Source organism: Rattus norvegicus, chromosome 16, assembly GCF_021556685.1.
Source record: "Rattus norvegicus strain SHRSP/BbbUtx chromosome 16, alternate assembly SHRSP_T2T, whole genome shotgun sequence".
In the NCBI taxonomy this organism is placed as follows: domain Eukaryota; kingdom Metazoa; phylum Chordata; class Mammalia; order Rodentia; family Muridae; genus Rattus; species Rattus norvegicus.
This window is the reverse complement of record NC_141549.1, coordinates 76,438,634-76,466,128: the sequence shown is the minus strand read 5'-3', so window position 1 is coordinate 76,466,128 and position 27,495 is coordinate 76,438,634. Positions and strand designations below refer to the sequence as shown.

At 48.0% G+C, this 27,495-nt stretch overlaps 2 protein-coding genes across 1 annotated transcript in view; one reads left to right on the top strand and one right to left on the bottom strand.

Annotated features, from left to right (window-relative positions):
* The window catches only part of Erich1 (glutamate-rich 1), a gene marked incomplete at its 5' end in the record, with an annotated part of 52,793,804 nt that overhangs the window by 7,198,235 nt on the left and 45,568,074 nt on the right, over positions 1-27,495 (bottom strand).
* Positions 10,290-27,495, top strand: part of Zmat4 (zinc finger, matrin type 4) — a 430,441-nt gene continuing 413,235 nt past the window's right edge. Inside the window, exon 1 of the mRNA XM_087589121.1 lies at positions 10,290-10,348. The gene's annotated coding sequence lies outside the window, so the exon portion shown is untranslated. The remainder of the gene's footprint in view (positions 10,349-27,495) is intronic.

The following is a 27,495-nucleotide window of genomic DNA, read 5'->3' as shown; positions in this document are numbered from 1 at the left end:
CACACTCACACAGATACATTTCTCTCTCTCTCTTTCTCTACACACACACACACACACAGACACACACAGACACACACACACTCACTCACACAGATACATTTCTCTCTCTCTTTCTCCCACACACACACACAGACACACATACACACAGACACACACACACAGACACACACACAGACACACACACACAGAGGGAGGGAGAGAGAGAGAGAGAGAGAGAGAGGGAGAGAGAGAGAGAGAGAGAGAGAGAGAGAGAGAGAGAGAGCTGGAGATCCAAAGGAAGAAAGCCAGCATGTGGTGTATTTAGTCTGCAGAGGCCAAGCCTGTGCCAAGGATACTAGAATATGCAAGTTACTCTCTTCACTGACTGAAGGATAAACGAAACACCCTGGATGTCAGAGCTGCTATCTAAGGTCAGGGGAAGGTCAGGGACCCTCTCTGACTCAGAAAATCATCTGTCATCGTCAGGGAATGAGGCAGATGCAGCAAAGTCAGCTGCCTAGACCCCCTCCCTGCCTGCCTGTCTTGGCTCCTGCTGAGATCTTGCCATGAGACTCGCTACTTGGACCACCTTGCTTCCAGCCTCTGGCTTTCGTCTTTCTCTCGCCTGCTGTCCCAGCATCTAGGGTGGCACCTGGCAGCTTTGGGCAATGACGGATTTTTGGGTGAATTAGAAGCCTCAGAGCAAGTTGGCGCCATTTCTGCAGATGTGCCCTCCGGGCTCTCTTCACACTCCTGCTCTTCAACTCACTGTGCCTAGATGCTTCCCACAGCCCTAAAGGGACTCACGCTTCCCTCCTGTGAAGATGGAGCTGCCTTCCAGCTCTCTTCTGTGTATTTAGTCAGTGTTCCTCATCGTCTGCTTTCATTGTGCTCCGCTTCCCTCCCTGTGCAGAGAGGACCATCACCAACCCACAAGTGTCCGAGAGCCCAGGGTCTAACTGGATGTTCTCGGCTAGCCTGGACCTTGTTATACAGCTCATGCTGGCTTTGAACTTACCGAGATCTGCCTGCCTCTGCCTCCTCCAGCTGAGACTGAAGGTGTGAGACACCATGCGTTTTATCTATTAGGTTAGCTAATGCAGGTTCCTGTTCAAAGTGCTTTCCTGGGGGAAGGAAACATTAGACCTTGCCGCTCCCTCCTAGTTGTCAGAGTAGCATGGCTTCCTCTGCTCTAGCCGCGGGCTTTACGTCAGCTTCTTTATTTGGGCTCCACCTCCAGTCCATTCTCTTCCCATCCTCTCCTCCCTGAGGGGTTAACCATGACCCGAACGATAAAGGCAACTGCATTTTCGTCACGAACCGCACTCCTGTTCCAAACTCCAGACTGTGGGTCACCGAACTCCACTTGACCAGTCCCAGAGACCTGGAGATAGGACCAGACAACTCCAAACCCCTTTGTGGGTTGAATTTATCTCCTCAGACTATCTGCGCTCCAATTCTCTCAGCCAGGACATGTGTGATGGAGTGGATTTAATATGGAAAACTGGCTAAAGGGCACCATCAAAGAGGGGGTATTCAGACAACAGTAGGAGATAGCCTCCTGTCAGAGGCTGGCAGAAGTTGACTGAGGTTGGACCCAGAAGCTCAGAGGAAGGGTTGGCAGAAGCAAGACTCAGACCAGGGCAAGAGAACACAGTCAGAGCACAGTGTGCTACCCACACCTCAGGAGACTGAGGCCCAGTGTTAGCCATGTTGTGTCAGCGAGACAAACTCCTGACAGAACAACGAGGAAATGAAGATTTCTTTTTGTTGACAGTTTCAGGGCCTGTATGTATTCCAGCACAAGGCGAAGCACCGTGGCTCTGTGGCTACCGAAGTGAATGTTGGATGCTCCACAGAGGGTGAAGGCAGACAGAAATAACCTCTAAGGGTTCATATCTGGTGATCCATGTCCACCAGCTACACCTCACCTTGGAAATGTGGAACACCTTTTAGAATAGTCCCACCAGCCAGGGCTGAAACCAAGCCCTGTGACTGACGGCACAGATTCAAACTCTGACAAGGGAAAGGGTTCTCGGAGGGCTACTGGCTGGCTGATGTAGGTTCTGGAAATCTGCTTAGGGCTGGTGCTAGGGTAGTGGTTCTCAGCTTTCCTAATGGTGTTGCTCCTGTTTAATAGTTCCTCATGTGGTGACCCTCCAACCATAAAATTATTTCATTGGTACTTCATAACTGTAACTTTGCTACTGTTATGGAAGACAATGTAGATGTCTGTGTTTCTCCCTGTGTTTGGGGGCATAAGTGAGCCCTATGAAATGGGTTGGGACTCACAGGTTGAGAACTGCCCTGTAAGACACTGGAACCTTGCCTGCTTGGCCCACCACTATTGCTGGCTTGGTTGGGAAGGCCACCTCCTTCTTCTGCCTCCCTCTAGTGTCCACTGGTGGTAGAACAGGGACATCCCTGGGGGAGGAAAAACAAAATAAAACAAAACAAAAAACAAAAACAAAACAGCATTTTTTTTTCTTCAGAATTTAAAGAACAGAATTGGTGCTGAGTCTAGAGAGAGCACTCCCTCCTCTAATCTGGGAAGTGGAGTCTTGTCTGTAACATTCTGCCGTCAAGGGCTACTTCAGCTCTTACTATCATAAAGCAAAATAGCCATTTTTTTCCTGTTTTTTTTTTTTTTTTTTTTAAACCTGGTCCTTTTGACTTTTCTTCTCTTGAAGCCACTCTTTTGAGCTTGGCCTTGCTTCTCGTCAATACTGATCACTAGTGGGCCTTCCCTCATCGGGGGGGTAAAGAGTTGAGGACGGCGTTTTAAGCGGCCATCTCTTTGCTTTTGCCTTGCCCTCAACCATTCTCTGCCTTGTACCTAAAACTCCATCCACACAGAACCACAGGTGGTTACACTGAAGCACTCGGTCATGCTACCAACCACGTCCCTAAAGAGTGTCCTTCCTTTAAACACTTTCTGCCACTACATGTCCTTGCCAATGGCTCCCTCTCAGTGGCAGCTGTCGTCCTGTGTTCTGAGGTTCCAGGTCTCTCCAGGCAAAACCAATCATTCAATTCTTTGTCTTTGTCACGTTATTTAGCCCACTGAGTTCAGACAGGAGCTGGGATTAGATTCAGCAGTAAGTACATGAAACCAGAAGGCACGCCTGTTCAGGGACTGGAGGGGGATCCCCCTTGTTTGTTACTTTTCTTCAGAGGTGCACAACTGCCATTCCAGGGTTCAATATGGACTCCCGAGCTCAGCACGCTAGCTGGGGTCATACCCAGTGGGTGGAGAATGAGCGTGTTTCTCTGTGATTGAACACCTCAACCAAAAGTGTCTTCGGGAAAAGGGGTTCTATTTTGCTACAATTCACCCTCTAGGAACCCAGGGCAAGAAGTCAAGTCAGGAAATGAAGCAGAGACAATGGAGGAATGCTACTTACTAGAATCTTCCCCATGCCTCCCTCAGCCTGCTTTCTTCAGCAATGCAGGACTCCCTGCCCAGGGGTGGCATCACCCACAGTGGGCTGGGCCCTCCCCCATCAGTCATTAATCACAAAACAAATTTCCACAGTCGAGCTCATATGCCAGTCTGAGGGAGGCACTTCTTAAACCGAGGCTCCTTTCCCTAGGTGACTCAGGCGCGTGTCAAGTTGACTAAAACTAGCTGTCCTAATTTGGGAGGAGACACAGAAGGCTGAAGGGCAAAGCATAAGGCCTCCCTTTCAGCTGAAGGCCACACTGTTATGAGACCAGGACCATCTTCCCGTGTTGGCCATAATGGGTCTCCACACTCCTGGCTTAAATGACCCCACTGGTGGTAAGAGTCTAGAATCCACACTGCCAAGATTCAGGTTTGTAGGGATAGCCCATTCCAGGCCTTCCTCCCAAGTTCTGGCCACCGACAACCCCGGGCAGTCCTGATTTGCACACCTTCACTCCAGTGTCCTCTGTCTATGTGACTTTCTCCTCTGAATGTCTTAACACGGGTGTCCCTCGGGACACCAGTCACTGGAATAAGGCTATCCTACTGGGTTGTAACTTCATCTTAAATAACGGTCTGCAGAGACTCCGTTTCCAAAGGAGTCTCCGTCTGAGGCTCTCGGTGGCAGTGGATAGCGCTGAACTCAGGGTGACGGTCTGATCTGTACTCTTTACCACGAGAGACAGTGTCTGGCCCATAGTAGGAGCCGACAAACCATGCTTAGAATTGAATACAACCTTTTCTGGATTCCAGTGTGTTCGATTTGGGTTCTCTTCAATTACCACTCGCTGCTTACTTTCCCTCACAGGCTGGTTAATCATTTTGTGACATTTTCCCTTAGGGGGTAAAAAGTAGAATCCATTCAGTGTGGGCTGACTTCCTGGCGACATTCGTATTCACTTTGAATTTGGCTTATTATTTTCACAATAAGGCATGGACACGATTTAAAAGTGAAATAAGATTTCAGAAAGTCAGAAAAGGCTACAAGACAACAGAACTATGCTTTTCTGAGCCCCAGTCCACAGACAGGTTCACTGCTCTGGAGTCTGCCATTGGGTCTTTCAGTGTTTAACTGTCCCCCTAGCCACTGCTCTCTGTGAAGCATGGGTTTCAGGCATTGCATGGGACCTACCTATGCTGGCCCAGCCTGTCAGGCTCTCCTCAGCAGCAGCTGGCCTGCACCTATCTAGCTATGAATAAGGCCTCGCTTCGCCGGAGGACTTTCTTTAGAGATACAAGGAGCCAGGTAGAAATGCTAGCTATGTCCCTGGGAGCAGCCTTCAAGCAGATGGGAACTGGTATATAAATTGCATCCTTTTGGCTCCCGAGGAGAGGTAGATCTGAGGCAGGTGCTGTACCATTCCAGGGCTCCTCTTTATAGATTTTGCAACCTGTGAGTTGCCACCCACTTCTAGGTATAGAGTGACCCTTTCCCAGGGGTTATCCAAGACCACCCTGCTATTAGATGCTTACATTATGATTTATGATTCATAACAGTAGCAAAGTTACACTTAGGAAGCAGCAATGAATGTAATTTTATGGTTGGGGTCACCACACTGTGAGGAATTGCATTAAAGGGTCACAGCATTGGAAGGTTGGGAACCATTGTTTTGGTGTGTTCAGACCTACCCCTCTGTAAGTGGTTTCTGATTGATTACGCACCGTTCTTGGCAGAAATACGCATGTTTCGAATCTCTTCTCCGATACCAAGTTTCCCAAAGGAGGCTTTAAAGATACCTTTTATGCGGTAAAATCCACATGGTATAAACTCCTTGGTGGAAACCATTTTCAAAGTATACCTCTCAGTGAAACAAAGGACAGTCACACTTGCTCAACCAGCATCTCCAACGACCGGCCATCTTTGTCATCCAATACCGAAATCCCAGATTCACTAGAAAAACCGTTCTCAACCTTTCTCTGAGTTACCAACCCTGGAACTACATAAATCGGTCCCTGCTTTAACCCTACTCATATCCCAATCACTGAGGGAGAGATACATAGCACAGGGCCATCTTAAGACCGTGCGTTGTGAGCACAGGACTGTCTCCATTCAGTGGGGACATTGGCTTTGAGGGAAATCATTATTTACTGTTGTGGTAATCCATTCATTACTTCATTCAACCAACGTCTATTTATGATTTCCTACGGGACAAGTGATGTGCTGGGTGTCTGTCTTAGCTATGGCTAGACGGGGTTAGGTCAACACAGAATTGAGGAGTCAGAGCCACAGGCTGGAGGCCTAGTCCTTCAGACTCACCGGACAAAGGAAGTCATGTGGAAGCAGAGGCTTGGGTGAGACAAGAGAGGGCCATGCTCTGAGCCCTGCTGCTGCTTTCCAACCCATGAGGTGATGCACTCGAAGGGTTAACAATCTTATTCCTTCCGCCTATGTGTGTATATGTCTCCTTAACTCTCCTCAGTGCGGTTATAGCATACGTCTTAGGTAAGTTAATGGCTGTGATATTATAGGCTTATGCAAACATTGTTTACCGCAAAGCCAGTGGGTGTACTGCAGTTTATATTTTGCTTTTGCTTTTTTTTTCCTTAGAATTATAAATACTTTCATTCCCATAGTTTAGTCAGGAGCGAGATTTAACCGAAGAAAGGGAAACCACCAGACGTTTTCCGTCTTGATTTTGTTTTTAATCCTATTTTTCCCCTCCTGGCGGAACCTTCTGTTTCCTGCTCCCTTCTCAGGCCACAATCTTTATCTTCATTTAAAGCAAAAGAAACCAGGGCCTGGAATAAATAACACGGCCGATAGTTGGTGTCAGTGCGAAAACACAACTCTCTTCTCGAATGGGATAGGGGACAGTTTATTCTAGAGACAAACATGAGTGACCACAGCCTGGAAGCATAAATTTAGGTCACTCCAAATTCTGTGTCTCAATGAAGTAGCAGTTCCATGAAATTTTTATAGCGACAGCACAAAGAACGTCATAAACCAAAGCACTTCAAATACATCGATGGAAACATTAAGCAGACAGCTTAGCTTCGCAGAGAAATCTAAGCCCTCGGAGAGCATTCTCAGATCTTTGATTGGTGGGACTAGAGTTTGTTAATACAGCTCAAAAAAAGTTTTTATTCTGTTAATCGGGATTCTAGGTTTAGCTTTATCTGCTAGTCACAGAATGTTAGGTCTGACACAGAGGTTAGAAAGTAGTGGCCGTCTAGGTGGCTAAACATAGCCCGGGATGAATTGTAATGAGATCTCTCAGAGGCCTCATCAAAACTCACTACAGTCCCTGGGATTTCCGTTAGTCAGCTGGCCTTGGTATGCGTAGGAATTCCTCCCGGAGTCCTCACCCACATTGCTAAGGGACTTGAGGTTGGTTCTCCTTTCTGGAGCTCATCGTGTTTCTACCTACAACTGCTATCATCCAAGCAAGCTCTAGCCCTTTCTGGAACTCGAGGAAGTCAGGAGCAGTGGACACGTGCTGCAATTTGGGGGACTCCAATAACAGGTACAGAATAGGGGGGGGGTCAAAAAAAGCTGAGATTAAGGTATGTCAAGTGTCTTCAAAAAACAAGGTGCCATTGATTGCAAGTGGCCAGAATGGGTTGTGCAGCCAGAGTCGCGGCACCTGGAGAACGCAGCCTCATCAAGCTTTCCTTGCTTCATTGATGCGCCCCACTGATGCGTCCCACTGACGCGCCCCACTGACGCGCCCCACTGACGCGCCCCACTGACGCGCCCCACTGAAGCGCCCCACTGACGCGCCCCGTTAAAGCTCTCTGCTGAGTTTGTTTGACTACGCAGAAGCACAGTCAGACACCTTGCCTTTGTTTCACCATCCATTCTGCTGTATCACGTGACTCACCTCATTCTCAGTCCCCTTGACTGTTGCTCTCCTCAGAGGAGACTTCATAGTCCTCTCAAGAACATCCTCAAACTGCCTTCTCTTGTTTCCCTTTCCCTTGCTGGAAGGTGTGCTCCCTCTGGAGGGAGTGTTCCCTCCTCTGAGAAGCCCTAAGCCGCTTTCCTATCTCTCTCTTCAATATCCTTACATGTGTAAGAAAGCTTTTGGAAGGCATGGCTCTGTAAAACTTACTACTGCCTCTACCACAAACCAGGCATGCAGTCTCTCTCTCTCTCTCTCTCTCTCTCTCTCTCTCTCTCTCTCTCTCTCTCTCTCTCTCTCCCTCTCTCTCTCTCTCTCTCTCTCTCTCTCTCTCTCTCTCTCTCTCTCTTTCTCTCTCAGGTTTTCAAGACAGGGTTTCTCTATGTAGCCCTGGTCATCCTGAAACTCACTCTATAGACCAGGTTGATCTCTAACTCAAAGGTCCACCTGCCTCTGCCTCTGCCTCTCTGCCTCTGCCTCTGCCTCTGCCTCTGCCTCTGCCTCTGCCTCTGCCTCTGCCTCTGCCTCTGCCTCTGCCTCTGCCCCTGCCCCTGCCCCTGCCCCTGCCCCTGCCCCTGCCCCTGCCCCTGCCCCTGCCCCTGCCCCTGCCCCTGCCCCTGCCCCTGCCCCTGCCTCTGCCTCTGCCTGAGTGCTGGGATTAAAGGCGTGTGACACCACCACCCTTCTGCTAAGCATGATCTTCAAATTTATTTTTGGTCAAACGTAAGCACCAATTGTTCACCAAGGCCAGTGACCTCAATGAATTACCCTGCTGGGCATTGCATCTTTCTTCCGCTATAAGGGTCCATCAAGATATTGTAAATATCACGATGTGCTTTCATTCCCAGATACGTGTCACCTTAAATAAACTGACATGTTTATTAGCCTATGAAAGAGAGAACCAGATGGATCCTAGACTTTGCTAAGGCGAGGGAACACATGAAACTAAAGACAAGGCAAGTCCTGGTTAAATAATGCTCCAGGTGCCAATCTTCCCCAGGACGTCCTTATCAATGCAAGTGCCTGAATCAGGCAGGGAAAGCCTGTGATAATGTGTTCAGCTCTGCGCTTTGAAATGATTAGGCATAGAGTGACAGAGGCAGGGGGTCACCGATAATGCGTGCGGTCTTTGCGTTGCAAACTGGGCTCTCTCCTTGGTCTAGCTTTAATATTGTCACTCTGGGCTTTCATTTCTTCTGTGTTAAGAGGTGGCATAGTGAAGGCCAAGCAACCATAATGCAAGAGGCAATCACCTAGGAGACACGTGCCCAAGTGTAGGGCAGAGATCAACTTCCTGTGCCTTATCTGATGTGACAGTTGACAGAGCCACCGAGAACTCCAGGGAAGTCAGGCAAGGCAAACCGCCTGCCCCCTGCCTGGAAATCATGGCAGCTCCTGAACATCTACATTAACCAACCTGAAAGGGCCTCTAACTTCAAGTTCTTTGCCAGTTTCAGCAGAGCCAGGGCCTGATACCGCCTTAGCATGGTGCACATATGTGGATCTCAGCTGTGCGCAGAGAGATGGTACTCCAGGTGCTTTTTACTACGTCAGGATTTCATGCGTGGTCTAAAGATGGCCTCTTCCCAAGACACACGCCAGTTTCTTCCAAAGCAGGGGTAGGGAGACAGGACACACAAGGCTTGGAGGTCTTGCCTCTGACAGGAGAATTTCTTTGTCCTCACAGTATGGCATGAGCTTGCTTCCCCTAAAGCTTATCACATCATATGTCCATTTTATGCTGCTTGTGACTACTATCTACTTCTATGGTGACATCACATACACACGCACGCACACACACACACACACACACACGCACGCACGCACATGCACATTCGTGCACAGACATGCTTCTGAAGCCATAGTTCAGACAAGTGCATAAATACATTCTTTTGTAAAATAAGTTGAAAGACCATTGCTACCACTTTTCTCATGAGAATTTGCAACTTAAACATAAAGGGCCCAGAAAGTGCTTCAATAAAGAGATCCCGAATTGCATTCTGGCTTTCTCTACTCTGTGTTTACACGCCTGCCCTACTTACCCCTCCCCTTCCACATCACAGCTTTTCACTCTGGAGAAACACTGGGCCCCGAGAGTTGACAAATAGGACAATAGGCAGCAAGTGGCTGGATGAGAAAAGTGTCACATCAAGAGGATGTGACAGCTAGCATGGCAAACCTCAGGAGCAGCACTTGGCGATAGGGCCCAGGCTGTCGCCCCCCTGCAGCTCTGACATCCATCTGTGAGAGAGAAAAAGCAGGACCCCTAGGTTCCCGGCTAAGAGCCCTAGGAATGTGCTTCTGTGCCTCTGGTGCAGTTAGCGTTCCTTTCTCCTCCATCACAGCCACACAGCTAACCCAGCGCGGCCCATGGCTACACACAGCACTGCACTTCCCAAGCTGCAGGTAAGTCAGAACGAGATGCAGGAGGTGCAGCTTGGGACTGACAATAGATTACTCAGTAGGTTGCTGTTCTGATGTTATTTCCTTTCCTGTGTGACTTCAGGGAAGAGCCTGCAAGATAAAGGACAGAAACCATTTGAGTTCTCTGCTGCTGCTGTCAGCTAACAAGAAGGGACAGAGGAGTCACCATTCCACAGCAACGATTCCAGGCTCTAGCAAGCCGAGAGAGTCTGTCCATGCTACCCTTGTTCCTCCCTGTCCCCGTCCTGGAGGGCAGCTGGATGGGGCAATGCTGCCTGCCACTGGGGTGCTCTGGGGCAGGTCTTCAGCAGCCACAGTAGTCCCTGGTGATTGGGGAAGGGACCAGGTGGCCTCTGCTCACTGCATGGCTCACGGCACTGGCAGAGCAGGGCTCTCATTGCCGGGGTGCAAAAGGTCCTCAGGAATCCAGTTAAGTTGTAATTAGGGAGATGGATTTCCTGCCCTTCTCCGTGTCACACAATTAACACAGAAGTCCTGAAGAGTGTGCATTAGAGGGCTGGTCCAAGCAGCCCTAGCAAGGTCACTTCGGGAAGCCCAGCCTCCCGGAGCTTTTGCTGGTCCTCGAAGGTAGGTGCTCTGGGGTTGATGCCAGCTGCTGATACCTCAGGAGCTCCGTCATGAGGCAGAGAGGCACGAGGTAAGCCCGGGACAGCCTGCATCTTTTTCTGCCTGCTGCAACGGCTTCTGCATTCCTCCACAGAGGCTGCCCTGTGGCTGGTTGCTCCTCTGGGGCAGGCAGAGGGAGGAAGGTGGGGAAGAGATGCGGCAACCCTGTGAGAACGGGGTGGGCTGAGCCAACAGCGCAGATTCTGAGGCAAAGGATGCAGGGAGAGCCAATTCCGCCATAGAACCTCTTAGACGGAGGCTTTGAGGCACAGTTCCAGCCTCCGGAGGCTCTGGCAGGTTATTAGCTCCCAAGAGTTTCAGTTCCCACTCTCTGTAAAATTGAACACGGATGCTCTTGCTATCGCTGAACAGATAGCGTGAATATATTTAGGTCCCTGTCAAGGTGTGCTGTAGGCGGTGGGAGTAGCCAGAAACTGAAGCAGAGTCCTTCTCAGCGAGTCTCTGCTGGGGCCAAGGGACGAGCGCTCCACCATTAATCACACAATCAGCTCTCCAAACCTGCGCTTTATGCATCTGTGGATTCAACCAGATGGACTGAAATATTTGGAGAGATCGTGTTAGCGCTGAACTATGCAGCCCCCTCCCCCCCCCCGTTGTTGTTTTACTGAAATCAATATAGGATGACAGTGATTTCAGTGTGCTTCCAGTGTATTAGGTGTTGTATGCCATCTAGAGATAATTCTAAGTATGTAGGAGCATGTGCACAGAAATGACTCCAGCATCCTTGGGGTTGGAGAGGGGAGAATCCTAAAACCTGTTCCTTGCAGATTTTGTTGGAAATCTGTCAAGGCAAGAGGCTAGCCAGGGGCAGAATATATGTGTGGAAAGTCAAAAGCCTGGTCAAGATAAGCATCTCCAAGGTGATATAGGACTAGAAACAGGAAGAAAATGAGACATAGGAATGTCTAGGCATGGCCGTGCATAAAGGTGCTGGTCTGAGAGGCTGGTGTGAGGGCCTGGTGTGAGGGCCTGGTGTGAGAGGCTGGTGTGAGAGGTTGGTATGAGGGCCTGGTGTGAGAGGCTGGTGTGAGAGGTTGGTATGAGGGCCTGGTATGAGAGACTGGTATGAGGGCCTGGTGTGAGAGGCTGGTGTGAGGGCCTGGTGTGAGAGACTGGTGTGAGGGCCTGGTGTGAGAGACTGGTGTGAGAGACTGGTGTGAGGGCCTGGTGTGAGAGACTGGTGTGAGAGACTGGTGTGAGGGCCTGGTGTGAGAGGCTGGTGTGAGAGACTGGTGTGAGGGCCTGGTGTGAGAGACTGGTATGAGGGCCTGGTGTGAGAGCCTGGTGTGAGAGACTGGTGTGAGGGCCTGGTGTGAGGGCCTGGTGTGAGAGACTGGTGTGAGGGCCTGGTGTGAGGGCCTGGTGTGAGAGACTGGTGTGAGGGCCTGGTGTGAGGGCCTGGTGTGAGAGACTGGTGTGAGGGCCTGGTGTGAGAGACTGGTGTGAGAGACTGGTGTGAGAGACTGGTGTGAGGGCCTGGTGTGAGAGGCTGGTGTGAGGGCCTGGTGTGAGAGGTTGGTATGAGGGCCTGGTGTGAGAGACTGGTGTGAGGGCCTGGTGTGAGAGACTGGTGTGAGAGACTGGTGTGAGGGCCTGGTGTGAGAGGCTGGTGTGAGGGCCTGGTGTGAGGGCCTGGTGTGAGGGCCTGGTGTGAGAGGCTGGTGTGAGAGGTTGGTATGAGGGCCTGGTATGAGAGACTGGTGTGAGGGCCTGGTGTGAGAGGCTGGTGTGAGGGCCTGGTGTGAGGGCCTGGTGTGAGAGACTTGTGTGAGGGCCTGGTGTGAGAGACTGGTGTGAGGGCCTGGTGTGAGAGACTGGTGTGAGAGGCTGGTGTGAGAGGTTGGTATGAGGGCCTGGTGTGAGAGACTGGTGTGAGGGCCTGGTGTGAGAGCCTGGTGTGAGAGGCTGGTGTGAGGGCCTGGTGTGAGGGCCTTTGTTCAGAAAGGAAGGATGATGGATGCTGAAGAAGGCAAACTAAACCTCTTTATCCTCTCAGCTTTCGAAATGATGGTGGGGCTTTCAGCTGGTCCTTGGGGATGGCTTAGTGACTTTTAAAAAGAGACTTGGAGATTCCCTGCTCCTGTGCATGTGTGGTTACAGGAAGGTTGCTGCCTCTGATCTGGGTCCTCACAAGGCGCTGGCTCTTTACCCGTCTTGGACTTTCAGCAACCAGGACTGTGAGTAAGAAATTCCTGCTGTTTTTAAGTCACCAGTTCATTAAATTCAGACGTATCAGCCTGAATATATCAAGACAGTCAAGTATGGAGTCACCAAGATGACTCAGTTGGTAAAGGCTCCTCCCACTCAAGGCTAATGACCTGAGGCAACATTTGTCTGTTTGATCTCTGGAACCTTGAGACCAACAGCAAGTAGAAGGTGAGAGCCAACAGCATGAAGTTCTCCTATGGTGCTCTCACTTCCCCCATCTCTCTCTCTCTCTCTCTCTCTCTCTCTCTCTCTCTCTCTCTCTCTCTCTCTCTCTCACACACACACACACACACACACACAGAGGCACATATAAATTAATGGTTTAGTAAATTAGTTGAAAATTAGAAATTAAATTATTAGTTTATAATTTATGTGTATGACTGTTTGCCTGAATGTCTGTGTACCATGTGTGTACAGGGCTCATGGAGGCCAGAGATTAGAGCTGCAGACGATTGTGAGCCAACTTTTGGGTACTGGGTGGGAATGGAACCCTGGTTCTCAGGAAAAGCAGCCAGTGCTCTTAAGTGCTGAGCCATCTCTCTAGTCCCTTAATTAACTCTTTGAAAAGACAGTAGTAGAAAAGAAGAATCCACAGAGTTTGTTTGTGCGTGTGTGTATGTGTGTGTATTTGTGTATATGTGTGTATGTGTGTGTGTTTGTGTGTGTATGTGTGTGTATTTGTGTATATGTGTGTATGTGTGTGTTTGTGTGTGTTTGTGTGTGTGTTTGTGTATGTGTTTGTGTGTGTATGTGTGTGTGTGTGCATGCATGTGAGTATGAATGTGTGAAAGTGCATTTCCGTGTGATTTGGAAGTGTGTACATGTGTACAGAGAGAAGGGGTAGTTAGGTCTCAGGGCCTTCGTAGCTACTTAAGCTGAAATGCAGTTGGGGTTTTGTGTCTGGACAGGAAGTGGCCTGCATACATTTAGAGCAATGATTCTCAGGGTTCCTAATGCTTCAACATTTTAATACAGTTCCTCATGTTACAGTGACCCCCCCAACCATAAAATTATTTTTATTGCTATTTCATAACTGTAGTTTTGCTGCTGTTATGAATCATAATGTAAATATCTGATACACAGGACATCTGTCATGCGGCCCTCAAAGGGATCTCAGCCCACAGGTTAAGAACCATTTAGAAGCTCACCTGGCTGTCAGGGAAGCAAGCAGACAATTATGCTGTTGCAAACAGAGCAGGAAGGCCCTGTAGGAGAGAACTGCAACTTCTGTGCAGGGGTGACGGTGGCTTGCATCAGTGCGGTGGGGGCTAGGATAAGAAAAGCAGCTTGCTGCAGCAGATGCATGCATACACATGTGCATGTGCTTATGCATATACATGTAAACAGACAGACAGACAGACACACACACACACACACACACACACATACACACAGACACATATGAGGTAGGCAAGAAGAGGGCATTTGGGCTATGGTGGAGCTGAAAGCCGAATTTAGGTTTTAGAAATGTCGAGCTGTGAATGTCCATGGGTGCGCGCATACGGAAATGCCTAGCAGGCAGTTGAATTTTCATCCTTGCGCCCAAAGAAGCAGCTGGAGGTGGCAGATAAAACTGGGAATCATCAGTCCATGTATGATTAAAATCTTTACATCCTGAACTGTGTGAGATGTTGAAGAACAGAGTAAAGTTTAGAGGTGGTTAAGTCTAGGACCGCCCGCCATTTTTGAAGCCAGACAAAGTGGGAAGGAGAAACCGGAAGAAGCCTAGAAGGCTCACTTGAGACACGCACCAGCTGTGCAGACAGCAGGTGAGCTGGAGGCGCACCTCCCTCGCCGCTGCTCTTCCTCCTCTTGCCTCTGCTTGCCCTCACTTGTGGCCTCAGGATTCCAGCGCCTTAATGAATACGCGATGCTGGAACAATCAGCGTGTATTAAAATAGCATCCCAGGTCTGCTCGGCTCAGCTGAGGTCTTTGGAGCCATCTGTAGAGGGATGGGTCACTGAATTAGGTCAAACCTGGGAGTGTCGGGGGGCTGCAGTCTCGGGGTGTCATCCCTAAGGAAGCTGGGTTCTGTTATTTGGGGGAAGGCTCTGAGCGCACCACCCATGAGATATTTCTGCCATTCGGTTTTCTAGTTTCTGAGATGGATGGATTAATGATTAATTTAAGCCAAGGGTACTCTTGTCCTCCTTCCTTCTTTCCCTTTCTTCATCCACCTTTTTTCTTCTTCCCCTCTTCCTCCTCTCTGTTTCTTTCCTGCTCTCCATCCCTCTCTCCTTACCTACTTCCTTCCCTTTCCCCCTCCTTCCTTCTTCCCTCCCTCCTTTCTCTTTCCTTCCTCCTCCCTTTCATCCTCTCTCCTTCCCTCCCTGCCTCCCTCATTTCCTCCCTCCTTTGCTCCCTCACTTCTTCTTTCCTTCCTTTCCCCCTCCTCCCTCCCTCTCTCCCTCCCTTCTTTCCCTTCCCTTTCCCTCCCTTCCCTCCCTTCTTTCCCTCCCCTCTTCTCCCTTCCCACACTTCCTCCTTCCCTGCCTCCCTCACTTCCTCTCTCACTTCTTCCTTCCTTCCTTCCTCTCCTCCTCCCTCTCTCCCCTCCTTCCTTTCCTTCTCCTTTCTCCTCCAGCCTCTTTCTTATTGACCCTTTTCCTCCTTTCTTCAATCTTTTCCTGCTCTTTGTTTCTCTTTCCCACAGAGAAAGGAGATTTGACCTGAGAGCTGGGTTTATGGTCGTGAGCCCTCAGACCTACCTCTTGCTTTTGTTCTGAGGCTCAGCCTTGAATTCTCGGTCACCTTCTCACCATAGTGTGGCGAGAAACATAGCATTCAGGGGAGAATGTTACAGATCCCACACCCCATACACCCTTCAGGCACTCTGAGAACTATGATGCCACTGAACTGCTAGTAGGCGAATGTCCTGAACTGTGTTAGTCTGTTTCCTTAGGTAATTGCCTTCTCCCAATTGTGTTTTGAGATTCACAGCTTTGGCTTTATTAAACTCCTCAAAATAATCACATGACATTCCTAACCACATCTGCGAAGGAACTGTCACTACAAGTACCACAGTATACCATTCTGGAAAACAAAAACAAGAAGAACAAGAAGAACAAGCAAACATACAAACCAACCAACCAACAAACAAACATCCCAGACACCTTTTCAAGGATATTTCGTGGAACCTCAATCTACAGAGAATCAATAGGGAAAGCTCAGTAAGTTTGGGGGAACAGTGTCTCTTGAGAGTTGTGTAAGAGGCTTCACTAACAAACAAAGTATCCTGAAACCTCAGAAGGGATGAACTGTAACATTACTCATTCCATTTTGTTGGTCAGAGGATCATATCTGGGCCTCCATTTCTTGGTGTTATGTCCACAGGGTCATCAGTCAAGGGTTCTGATGTTCTAATGAAGGAAGGCTAGCTCCTTTCTAGGGAGGCAATTAGGAGAGCCCTGCAGGGATGCATAGTACCCAGGTTCTTAGACACTTGTATCTTCTTTCACTATTGACAGTAGAATTCCTGTAGAAACACATCACTTAGTACCTTTTTGTATGTGTCCCATGAGTTTCTGAATTTCTGTCTGAAGAACTAAGCTTGTCTTCTGCACGAGTGGTATGTACACCAGGTGTGTGTGTGCAATCACCACACCTCCCATCTGTGGCGGCTAATGATGCATAGACAGAGAGGTTAATCCTCTTTAAAGACAGAACTGAAGTATGTTTTGCTAAAAGTTCCGAAGTGGGGAGTAGAGGAGGAGGGGAGTGTGGATCATTGAGCAAATTCAGGCCATACTTTGTTCTTATGACCTCCTCAGCCAGGAAGACCAGCAAGGGCAGTCATATCACACACCCTTGAGAGAACCAGAGTAGTCTGGGAGATTACGAATGGATGCATGCCGTGAGTGAGCTTTAAGAAAATGCTTAGTCAACTCTGGAGCTCCTGGAAGAGAAAATCCCCAAGGCTTGGCTTTCTCTGTTTCTTGTCTGCATGAGTCAAGTCCCTCTCTCCACCATGCACTCCCTTCAATGCCTTATCACAGGGTCCCAAAGAAGTAGGACCACATGACTCAGACTGGGGTCCATCAAACCATGAGCCAAAACAAACTTTTCTCATTTTAGTACCTGGTAACTTCAGGTATTTTGTTACAGCAACACGAGACTGACTGACACAGGGTGAGGGACCTGGATAGAATCAGAAGGTATTTTCAAACTTGGGGAAACATAATTACAAAGCTTGCTGTGAAAACTCTCAGGCAGACTGTAGAGAACAGGCAGTCCCGTGAGGCCTCTCAAGGTTGACTGGTGCTGTGCAGAAGCTATTACCAAAGAAAGGGTACTGGGATGTGGGTGGCAAGCCCCAACTATCAGAGTCACTACACCAGGGAGCAATAGGCAATCAGTTGCAGGCATGGGAGAGCATCCAATGGTCTCCCCCCCCCCCCCACAACCTCCTCCATCAGGCATTCGCTTTTTGTAAAGACCACAATGCTTAGCTTACTTAATAGCTGTTCACAGAGTCAGTTTTTGAATATGGCCAAAGCCTTGCATAGAATCGAGGAAGAAGTGTAGGTATCTATTCTTATACTGCTTTTCAGGGCTGTGCCCACAACAGTTGACTTTGGCTTTCATGTATCCATAGGGCCAGCCTGGTGACTCTACACAGCCTAGTAATTCTGAAATATTTACAAGCTCTAATGCTTGTATGGAGAGAGTACAGCACCATTTGGATGGGACGTTCAATTATTCAGGAAAGGATAACCTGGGAAGGTGGGAGCTGGAGGAGGACCCACCTCTTTACAGGGTGTTTGGAGGTCAGCGTGCTGCAGCACGGTGATGTGTAGCAGGAACTAGCCAGTCTAACATGTCACCCACTCTGCTTCTTCCCAGATGCCTTGAGTTCTGGTGTGCCGCCTCCACCCCAACACAGCACATAATTAAAGTTTGTCAACAGCCTCTTTCTTGTGACAGACTCAAAGTCTGATTCCGTCTAAGGCTTGGCTTGGGGCATCTGCCTGTCGCAAACACCCTTTTCAGTCGCCGTCAGGATCCGCCGTGTCATTTCACTGGATTTGAGACGATGGTAGCTAGTCTAGAGCTTGCCACCTTCTGTACACGTAAATAAAATACACTCAGGTACAGAGGCCTTCCTCTGGGAAGTGTAGTTTTCAGTGTCAGGCTGAAGAGACATGTTTTATTCTTCCAAGAGTCCCGTGTGGGCAGCTGTCATGTGGCATCACTCCAGCTACCCACAGCTAGCACAGAACAACACAGCAAAGATGCTTGACTCAGCGCAAATAGGGAGTAGTTGAGAATCCGGGGCTGTGCACATGGCTCCTAAGAGGAGAACTCCTAAAGGCAAGAGCCTGAGGTGTGGTTTGGTGTTTTCCCTCCTCCCTCCTCCCTCTCCCTCCTCCCTCTCCCTCCTCCCTTGCCATCTCCCTCCTCCCTCTCCTCCCTCCCCTCTCCTTCCTCCTCTCTCCCTCCTCCCTCTCCCTCCTCCCTCTCCCTCCTTCCTCTCCCTCCTCCCTTGCCATCTCCCTCCTCCCTCTCCCTCCTCCCTTGCCATCTCCCTTGCCATCTCCCTCCTCCCTTGCCATCTCCCTCCTCCCTCTCCCTCCTCCCTCTCCCTCCTCCCTTGCCATCTTCCTCCTCCCTCTCCCTCCTCCCTTCCCCCCTCTCTCTTACACACACACACACACACACACACACACACACACACACACACACACATTCCCTGTCCCCCTCTTTGGTTATTCCTTTCATTTAATAAGCATCTATCCAACCATAATCCAGGAATCTAAGTAGAATAATTATTCTCAAAGAGACTGCAGTGATACATCTGAAACAGTTGTATAAATTATTTCAAAGAAGCATGAGAGTATCGTAGAAGTGTTTTTGTTGCTTTATAGACATCTGCACAGGCATATATGTGCACATGCATGTATATGTGTAAGTATGTGTACAGTGCATATGTATGCATATAGACATATATGCTTGCATGTACACACACATATATGCATACACATGTGTATGCATATAGGCATGTGTGTATATGTATGTCTACATGTATGTATGTGTATATGTATATGATGTATATGTATGCATATATGCATATGCGTGTTGGCCCTAGCTGTTTTTAAACTTATTGACTCAAGTGACCCTCCGCCTTCAGCTGCTCTAGTTGTTGGGATGATAAGGTGATCCTCCAGCCTCAGCTGCTCCAGTAGTTGGGATGATAAGGTGATCCTCCAGTCTCAGCTCCTCCAGTAGTTGGGATTATGTGTGTTGGTCTCTTGTCCATATTTGTGCTCACCCTTCACTCATCACTTCTGCAGTGGGTACAGCCTAAAGTAAGCTCTGGATGCTCCTCACCCATTCCACTCACCATCAAGCAGAGCCAACTGCTTCTCAGTAGACGCATGGAGGAACAAGGCAAGCCTCGTGACTTCCTTGGAAGGAGGGAGAACTTCTCCACTAACTCTCTCCTCCTATCAAATCCATAGTCAGTGGAACACACTGTGTTTTCAGCATCCCCATTTGGAGAAGCGGCCATGTTCTCCACACTATACCTCAGGGCCTCTCAGAGGCTCCCCCCCACCATCTGTAGCACTGCCTGCTGCATTTGCCCTCACAGTTCCGTGCCTAAGAAGAACACAGCTGGGTTCCTATGGCTTCTTGGTGAGATTCAGTCACAAGTGAAGACAAGGTCAAGTTCCCAAGAGCTGTATGGGGCAGCATTACCTACGACTGACACTCCAGTGTGGGTCCCTGATGCATTTGTAGGTACACAGAGATCTCAGTATGAGACACTGGATTAGGTTGAATGCATAGCTTTCCTCACCCCCGGCCAGGTCTGAAGATGACAGCATTTGCCAGGTGTGAGGAGCGTCCTCTCTCAGCCTGACGCAATCTGCCCATCAGAACAAACAACTTCCAGGGTTGAAAAGTCCAGCACAACCTCCTGAAGTTCTGAACAAAAGCTCCCGGGTAGGATGGGGAGTGGAGCAGTACACGATGGGGCAGTCAAAGTGGAATGGAACTGTGTGTCCTTTGAACCCCAAAGACATCTGTTGTGCCCTTTCGCTGGTGGAAGGTTTTAAGAAAAGGCAACAAGCTGCTCAGATGCCCAGAAACATTGTGTCCACCGCTAAGAGAAATATTGTATCTACCGCTAAGAGAAACATTGTGTCCACCGCGGCTAGGGATGTTGTAAACATTCTCCAGCAGGTGGTGTTTTGTCCATTTGTATTTGCCTTGTGGGACACACACACACACACACACACACACACACGCACACGCACACGCACACGCACACGCACACACGCACGCACGCACGCACGCACGAATGCACACACAACAGTCTTAGAATGTTCATACACTTTGAGTCAGCAATTTTAATTTTAGGATTTTTTTTCTTTTTGCTACAGCAATCATCAAATTAATGTAGGAGATTTATGTTCAAGAATCTACTTCTCAGCCATTAGTGTAATTGAAACAATATTAGTAGCCACCCAAGGGTCCCACAGTAGAAGGACAGATAAATAATGGAGTGAAGAAACCAGAGAGGAAGAGTTCATTCAGGAAAAGTGAGTCTCTCAAAGTATATTTAGTGGTGGGAGAGAGGAATAAAAAAAGCAGGACACTCAATCTGGATGGAGTCTTTCAAATTTTTAAAATGTTAATAATACAACTGAAGGCAAAACAACAATAACAACAGAAAACCAAACAAAAAAACCCCAAAACAAACAAACAAACAAACAAACAAACAAACAAACAAACCCAGCAGAAATGTAGGCACAGGAGTGTTCCCCTTGATGTTTTTCTCTTCTTGTAGTTGTGACAGCAGTCCCCTCTCTCTGAATTATATTTGAATGTTTTGTGCAATGTGACTCGCAAAGCCACACTGTGCGACTCCTACAATGTTACATACCCTGCACAGTTAATTGTATCTGCACAATTGTATTGCCAGCAAGACATGCCCAGTCTGGATATGAACCCCTAATGATGGTTAATGTTGTCACTCCATGATTTAGTCCATTTGTGATGTCTGTAACACAGACTTCGGTCACCTGATAAAGGAAAGAGGGTTACTTGGCTCGCAGCTTTAGAGTCCGGAAGTCAAAGATTGGTGGCCCTATTTGGTTTGCCACCAGTGAGGCTTTTCTGGCTAGGTCACATAATGGAGGCCTTCTACATGGGAAGAGCATAAGAGAGGTCCCAGGATGAGAGGATGAGGGCCAGGTTACCTCTTTTATAACAACCCAATTTTGTATGGCCAGCCATGTTGGGGTCCCTTGGGATTTAAGTTACCGTGATTATGAGCTGCCCAGCCTGAGGGCCAGGAACTGAAGGCAGGCTTATCCACTTAATCAACTTCTAGCCCCTTCCATGCCAGTGTTCAATCAAGAAAATAAAATTATTAATTAAAACCTCCAAGTTATTCTATTGAATTTTAGTACTAGGACCCAGTCCCCTCTTGCCCCAGAGTTCCTAGTTGTTTGTGTCTAGGGCCAACATCTTCATTCTTATTGATTCAGCTCAGGCCAACATCTCCATTCTTATTGGTCTAGCTCAGGCCAACATCTCTAGTCTTATTGGTTCATCTCAGGCCAACATCTCCATTCTTATTGGTTCAGCTCATCTTCAGCATGTCGCCGCTGCCCATCTCAGATGGCTGTGTGGCCTGATGCCAGTTGTGCAAAAGCTGCCCTTCTGTTTTAGGCGGAGTTGCCTTCAGTGATTTTTAGAATGACAGCCTTACCTCAGTGCTGCTCTCTTCCGACCACCTGTTGCTTTCCTTCTGCGGGGATGTTCTCAGACGACTGCTTCATCTCCGAGGACTACATCCGCCTCTGCCCCTCTGCTCCTTTCTCCTGGGGCTGGGCTTCATGTTCCAAACATTTTGATGGGAAAAATAACTTCCAGATGGGGTCATAGATTAAAAAGGATCTCTTCGCTGCCAAAAGTGTAAGATAGACAGGTGACACTATAAATTACCCCCTCTGGCCCACAGCCTAGGGTTCATTAGTTGGCTAATTCACACTTAATAACCTAGAAGAGTCAGCTAATAGGATCACTCCGAAGCACTGAATAGGTGCCCAGAACAGGTGGTAAGGCTGAGGGAACTGGCACCCAGCCGCGTACATCTACGAGGGCATTTTCTCTTCAAAGTGACATGTTCCGAGCCCATCTACACTTGTTTTGAAGAAGGAATGCTTCCACCTGCCAAAGTAATGCTTTGCAAACTGTGGAGGAAGAGGACAGCAGTGGGAGGCTGCCTTTTATTTTTTTATCAATATCTGAATGCGAACTATGATTTCACAAGACATGCTGCCTTGTAAAATGTTGTGCAAGTAAAGGCCATACCGACCCTCCAAGGGTAGGAGACCCTCGTGTCTATAGGTCATCTCCTTTCTCTCTCCTTGTAAGGGAAATGGGAGGAGGCAGAGAGCACCCCACATATCATGGCTGGGGTTGTCTGATCCTCCAATTTAGATCTGAGATGTGAGCTGACACAGTCCAAGGCTGTGCATGTGGGTGCCATGAGCAGGACATTTCCTGTTTCCATGCTCTCTGGTCAGGAGAAATGAAAGCCTCACGGTTGTGCTTGGCAACCGGTTGTGACCCTTTCACCGGTGGATAAAATGTACCTCTGCCTCTAGTTCTCTCTAAACTGCAGACTAGCCGGTCTGCAAGGTCACTAGTGTAGCGTGATGTTCAGCGTCACGTCAGCACATAGGACACTGACTACCTCGGGCCACATAGTGAGCCTCTGTCCAGTGTAGGCTACCTTTTGAAATCATGTCTCAAGTAAACAACTCCTGACCTCCCAGGGGTCTGTGAAGATGCAGGAATCAAGGGTAGGAGGAGCCTTAGCAACACAGAACCAGGCATTATCTCATCAGCATTCGTGTCAGGAAGGAAATCAAGTTTTCTTTATTGTCCTTTGGTCAGGAGGCGTTTGCTGGTAACAGGACTTTTTTTATAGAGGCTATTTATTAAGATCTGAATCTTACTTTTAATCATGTGTGTGGTCTGTGTGCTTCTGCAAGAGGTTTTGGGGAACCCGGTTGGGGTTTAGTAATAAAGACAGAGACATCTGTATAGTATAAGGCTATCAGCTTTTTTGTGGGGCAGACTCTCAGCTATGATCTACCTTAGCAGGACTTCCGGGCCTCTAGGTCCCTGTCTTGTGCTTCTACTGCTTTCCCTCCCTGCTTCATTCCCCATTCCCATCCAATGATCTGTTCCCCTGTCTCATGCCTGGTCAAACTCCCAGCCACCCCCTTTTTCTCTCTCTTCCTCTCTGTCTCTCTCCTCTTCTGTCTCTGTCTCTGTCTCTCTCTGTGTCTGTCTCTGTCTCTCTGTTGCTCTGTCTGTCTCTCTTGTGTGTTTGCTTCTTTCTAGCTAGGTGTTAGCTAGGAGAATTAAACAGACACCCGTGCACACAGCTTCACGCGACCGTTTTCTCTTCTGATCCACACACTCTGCCTCTCGATACTCCCTAGGGAGTATAAGTGATGGTTTCAGAACTAGTTATGTTCAGGACCCAGAAGAAAGATGATAGTTTTTTTTTTAAGTGTATGCTAATCACATGCTTTCGCCTCCAGCTACTTCAGGAGGGCACGGCAGAGGGCTGCAGAGAGCACGCCATCTCTGGAAGCTGGATACCTGAGGCCCCCCGAGGAAAGCAAAAGTAACTTTCCATTAGAATGTTGAGGTAGTTGGCTCAATCTCGTACTGTGAACCAAATGCTTCACTGTCTCAGGGCCACCCAGTTACCTGGGTTCTTGTGATCTTTCCACAGCGGTGGCAAACATCTTGTGCTGTTCTCCCCCCCACCCCCGCCCATGTTTCCTTTACTTTCTTCCCTGTCCAGTTTGTTCTCAGTCAAACCATCCAGTGTTATTCCTGCTGATCATGTCTAAGGCTCACACAGGTTGAAAACATCTGCCAAGTAATAATTGCTTTGCTAGTTCAAAGAGCTTGAAATAGCCCAAGCCCAGATCACTAGCCACAGATGTGAGACAAATGCTGTCCCATCAGTAGGACTGTAATGCGGTGGAACTCCAGTTCTGGGGCATCTGACAAAATATCAACAAAAGAACTGTGGTGAATGCAGAGTGCTGGGTGCTGAGTACTGAGTACTGAGTACAGGGTGCTGGGTGCTGGCTGTAGCAGGGTCGTGGAATTAGAGGAAAGAAACATTACCCAAGTTACAGCTGACTTTCTTCTATAATATAAAAAAAAATAAAAGTCACCCTCAAGATAAAAATTTGGAGGATGAACAGAAGACTTCGTAGTTAAAAGCACTTGCTGCTTTTACAGAGGACCTGGGTTTAGGTCCCAGCACCCGCATGACTGCCTGAAATCATCTGAAACTCCAGTTCCAGGGGATCTGACAGAAGATCAGCAAAAGAACTGTGGTGGATACTGAGTGCTGGGTGCTGGGTGCTGAGTACTGGGTGCTGGGTGTTGAGTACTGGGTGCTGGGTGTTTAGTACTGGTGCCACGTGTTGGGTATTGACAGATGATTTAATGCCTCTGACTTCTGCTCATTCTTGCCTCTTACCAGCCTAGACTTTCCCTTCAGCTTAGGACAGCAATACTGCGAACAGAGGGGAATGCATAAGAGAAATGTTTGCACAGGCAGTTCCAAAGTGCACCAGAAGGGCCACTCTGTAAGAAGAGTTGACAGAAAGCAAAAAGTGCCTTTAAAATAATTTTGTGATCCATACATCCCCTTCAGAGTGCAAATGAAGCCACTGAGTTATTTCACAGTTACTCTTTGACTGCTAGACTCCATAGCCAAAAAAGATGTTAGGATTATTTAACTTTATATCTTATCCCCATGGCATTAAACATAGTTTAAAGACATGTATTTTAATGGCTACACTGTATATGCCAATTTATACCAGGAATAATGTACTTTGGGACAGTTAATTTTCAATTATTATTGTTGTTTGTCAAATTTTTCTGAGCGCGTTTTGATCCGTAGCTCCGATCATGCCATTTTATCAGTTAGGTAATTGGAAAAATTGCAGTGGCTTCTCCAGGTAAAGATTTAGTTCAATTTCCTGCTTGACATCGAGAAGGAGGGGAATTCTGTTCCCTAGTGCACTGGGGAGCCACGCCCCTTTTGTATGGTAGCCACGCCCCTTTTGAATTGTGACTCTGCTCCTTTTGTATTGTGACTCTACCCCTTCATGTCTGAGTAGAAAAGGAGGGAGAAGGTACTGAGAAGGAACACTAACTCCCTCAACTTAGGGATGGTCCATCAACTACAGCGCATGCTCCACTGGTGAGACTTAGCCTTGTAGCTTCCGCTGACCTGGAGATGGATTCCGGAACAAGTCTAGCATGTGCAAGGGGACGATGGCTAGGAGTTGATAGCCAAATGCAGCGGCCAGCTTCGCTCTCAGATCTTCAGAATGGACTGGGTTACATTTTTGAAATCTGACAACACTATTCATTACATTATATCCTCATTTGCACATTGATTACATTATATCCTCATTTGCATATTTACTGGGCCTTTGCATACTCTCTTCTCAGCCCTGTTCCCTCTGCGGCCCTGATGTCTTCTCGTTACGGTTAGGCCAGGGAACCTGTGTTCCTGAGCATTGCCTTGCCTTAACATGCCTGCACAGGAGAAAATCTCGCACCTTTAGATGTAGAGGGCAGGTGATACGGATGTTTAGGAAACTGGAACTACTACGAAACACGAGCTTCAGTAACATGAGAGTTTGCTCTTGTGGTTGACATTCAGAGGAAGCTCGATGAGGGAAGACTAGATGAAGGGGCAGCTTCCAGCAACACTCAGAAGCTGGCAAAGCCTAATTTGTGTGCTAATGTGGAAACAAGCTAGCAAAATGACGGCAGGGAGAGATCAAAGAGAAGCTCTAAAGCATTCTGGATCTAGAGGGCTCTTGGGTGACTCCTGTACCTCCTCCCACAAATACGGGGATGTGCGGAGACAGGAGGATGACCTCCTTACCGCCACAGAGACACTTAAATACAACCTTTTCAACACCTTGGTAGATAGGCAGCAGAAAAACGAGGGGGGTGTTTCTGTGGCCTTTGGCCATTGAATTCTGCTGGTATCTTTCCTCTGACCTGTGGTTCCTTCTCATAATTAATGTGTGCTTTGTTTAGTTATAAACGGTAAGGTCTCACTAACAAAGAGAAGACAAGGAGCTTTAAGGGTCATTGTATGTTTTTTTAAGTACTATGAACACAAGATATGAAATCATACGGTTTCGAAGGTATGTGTTTAGAGAGCCACCTCTCTCCCACTCCAGATGTAAGCATCTCTGCCTCCAGAGGGCGTCACTCACCGCTCCCAGGTGGTCCCTGTGGTCCACATCCGCACCTTTTGATGTACGTGCCGCACACCTGTAATGTGCGCCTTCCTCCTCCTCTCTGCTTCTACACACTGTTAGCATCACTCTCGGTGCTGTTCATCCTGCTTTAACTGCACTGCACTATACCGTGGGGACCACTGACATGTCAGGCCCTATCCAGTGCGGCTTTTCTTTTCCAATAGCCGTGTTAGACCACACGGTAACCATAGTATAAAATTCCTAGAAATGAAATTACAAAAACCCAGGGACTCAACTTTTGTCATCGTTGACAGGGCCAGATTTCTCTGCCTACTAGCTAGAGGTGGGATGCCTGTGGCCCATGCATGGCAGGCAAAGCAACGCCCAGGCCACACCTTTTTGGCATTGACTCTTTTAGATGAGGTGTAGTTGTGAGCAGCGAAAAGCGTCTGAATTTCCACTGTGAATTCAGTTGGGGTCAGCTGTTTACTAGTTACGTTTGAGTTTTGGAAAAATAGGTTTTCCTTTGCTCATTTTCTTACTAGCTACTGGTCTCTTGTTGGTTTATAAGAAATCTTCACGTGTCTCATAAATTAGTAGCCTGGACCATTAACTGCAAATGTCTCCATCCCTTTCTTTGTCTTCTAATCTGCTGGTTGCTGTGTTTCGTACTCACCCCACATTTTCTCCAGGGGAGGTCACATGACTGGGTATTTCTCTTCATTGTGCCTGGATTTGTCTCTGTTAAACATCCTCCTGTAAAAATACTTGGCGTCTGTTCAACATTTTCCTTATCACTCTTAACTTTTCCCCATTCTATTAAAAATAGATTTTCCCCCCTCACATAGTTTATCCTGATTATGATTTCCCTTCCTTCTACTCCCAGTTCCTCCCCACTGCCCCTCCCATCCAGATCTACTGCTTTTCTATCTCGCTTTAAAACAGACTTCTATGTGATAATATAATATAATAATATAAACAAAACCTAACACATCAAAATAAGACAGATATATATATATATGTATTATATATCTAGAGAGAGAGAGAGAGAGAGAGAGAGAGAGAGAGAGAGAGAAGAGCCCAAGAAAAGGCACAAGAAACAGATTCCCAGGGAGATCTCTCTCTGTCCCTCATTCTGACCCAAGTCCCTTACTCTATACCTAACCTCTGTAATTCTATGGATTGTAGCCTGTTCTTCATTGACTAAATAGCTAATATCCACACGTAAGCGAATGCATACCATATTTATCTCCATGGGATGATTTTTTTCCCTAGTTCCAACCATTTACCTGCGAATTTCATTCCAAAAGGGCTGAGTAATATTCCATTGTACAAATGTACTTTTTTTCTTTATCCAGTCTTCAGTTGAGGGACATCTTGGTTGTTTCCAATTTCTGGCTCTTATAAACAGGGTGGCAGGGAACATGGATGAGCGAGTGTCTCCATGGTACGATGAAGAAGCATCCTTTGAGTTTATGCCCAAGAGTGGTAGAGCTGGGTCTAGAGGCAGATCAACTCCCAGCTTCCCGAGGGACGGCCACACTGACTTCCACAGTGACTGCACAATTTTGCCCCTCCAGCCACAGATGAGTGTTCCGCGCCCTTCACATGCTCGCCGGCATCATTTACTTTATCGATCTTAGCCGTTCTGATTGGCGCAAGATGAAATCT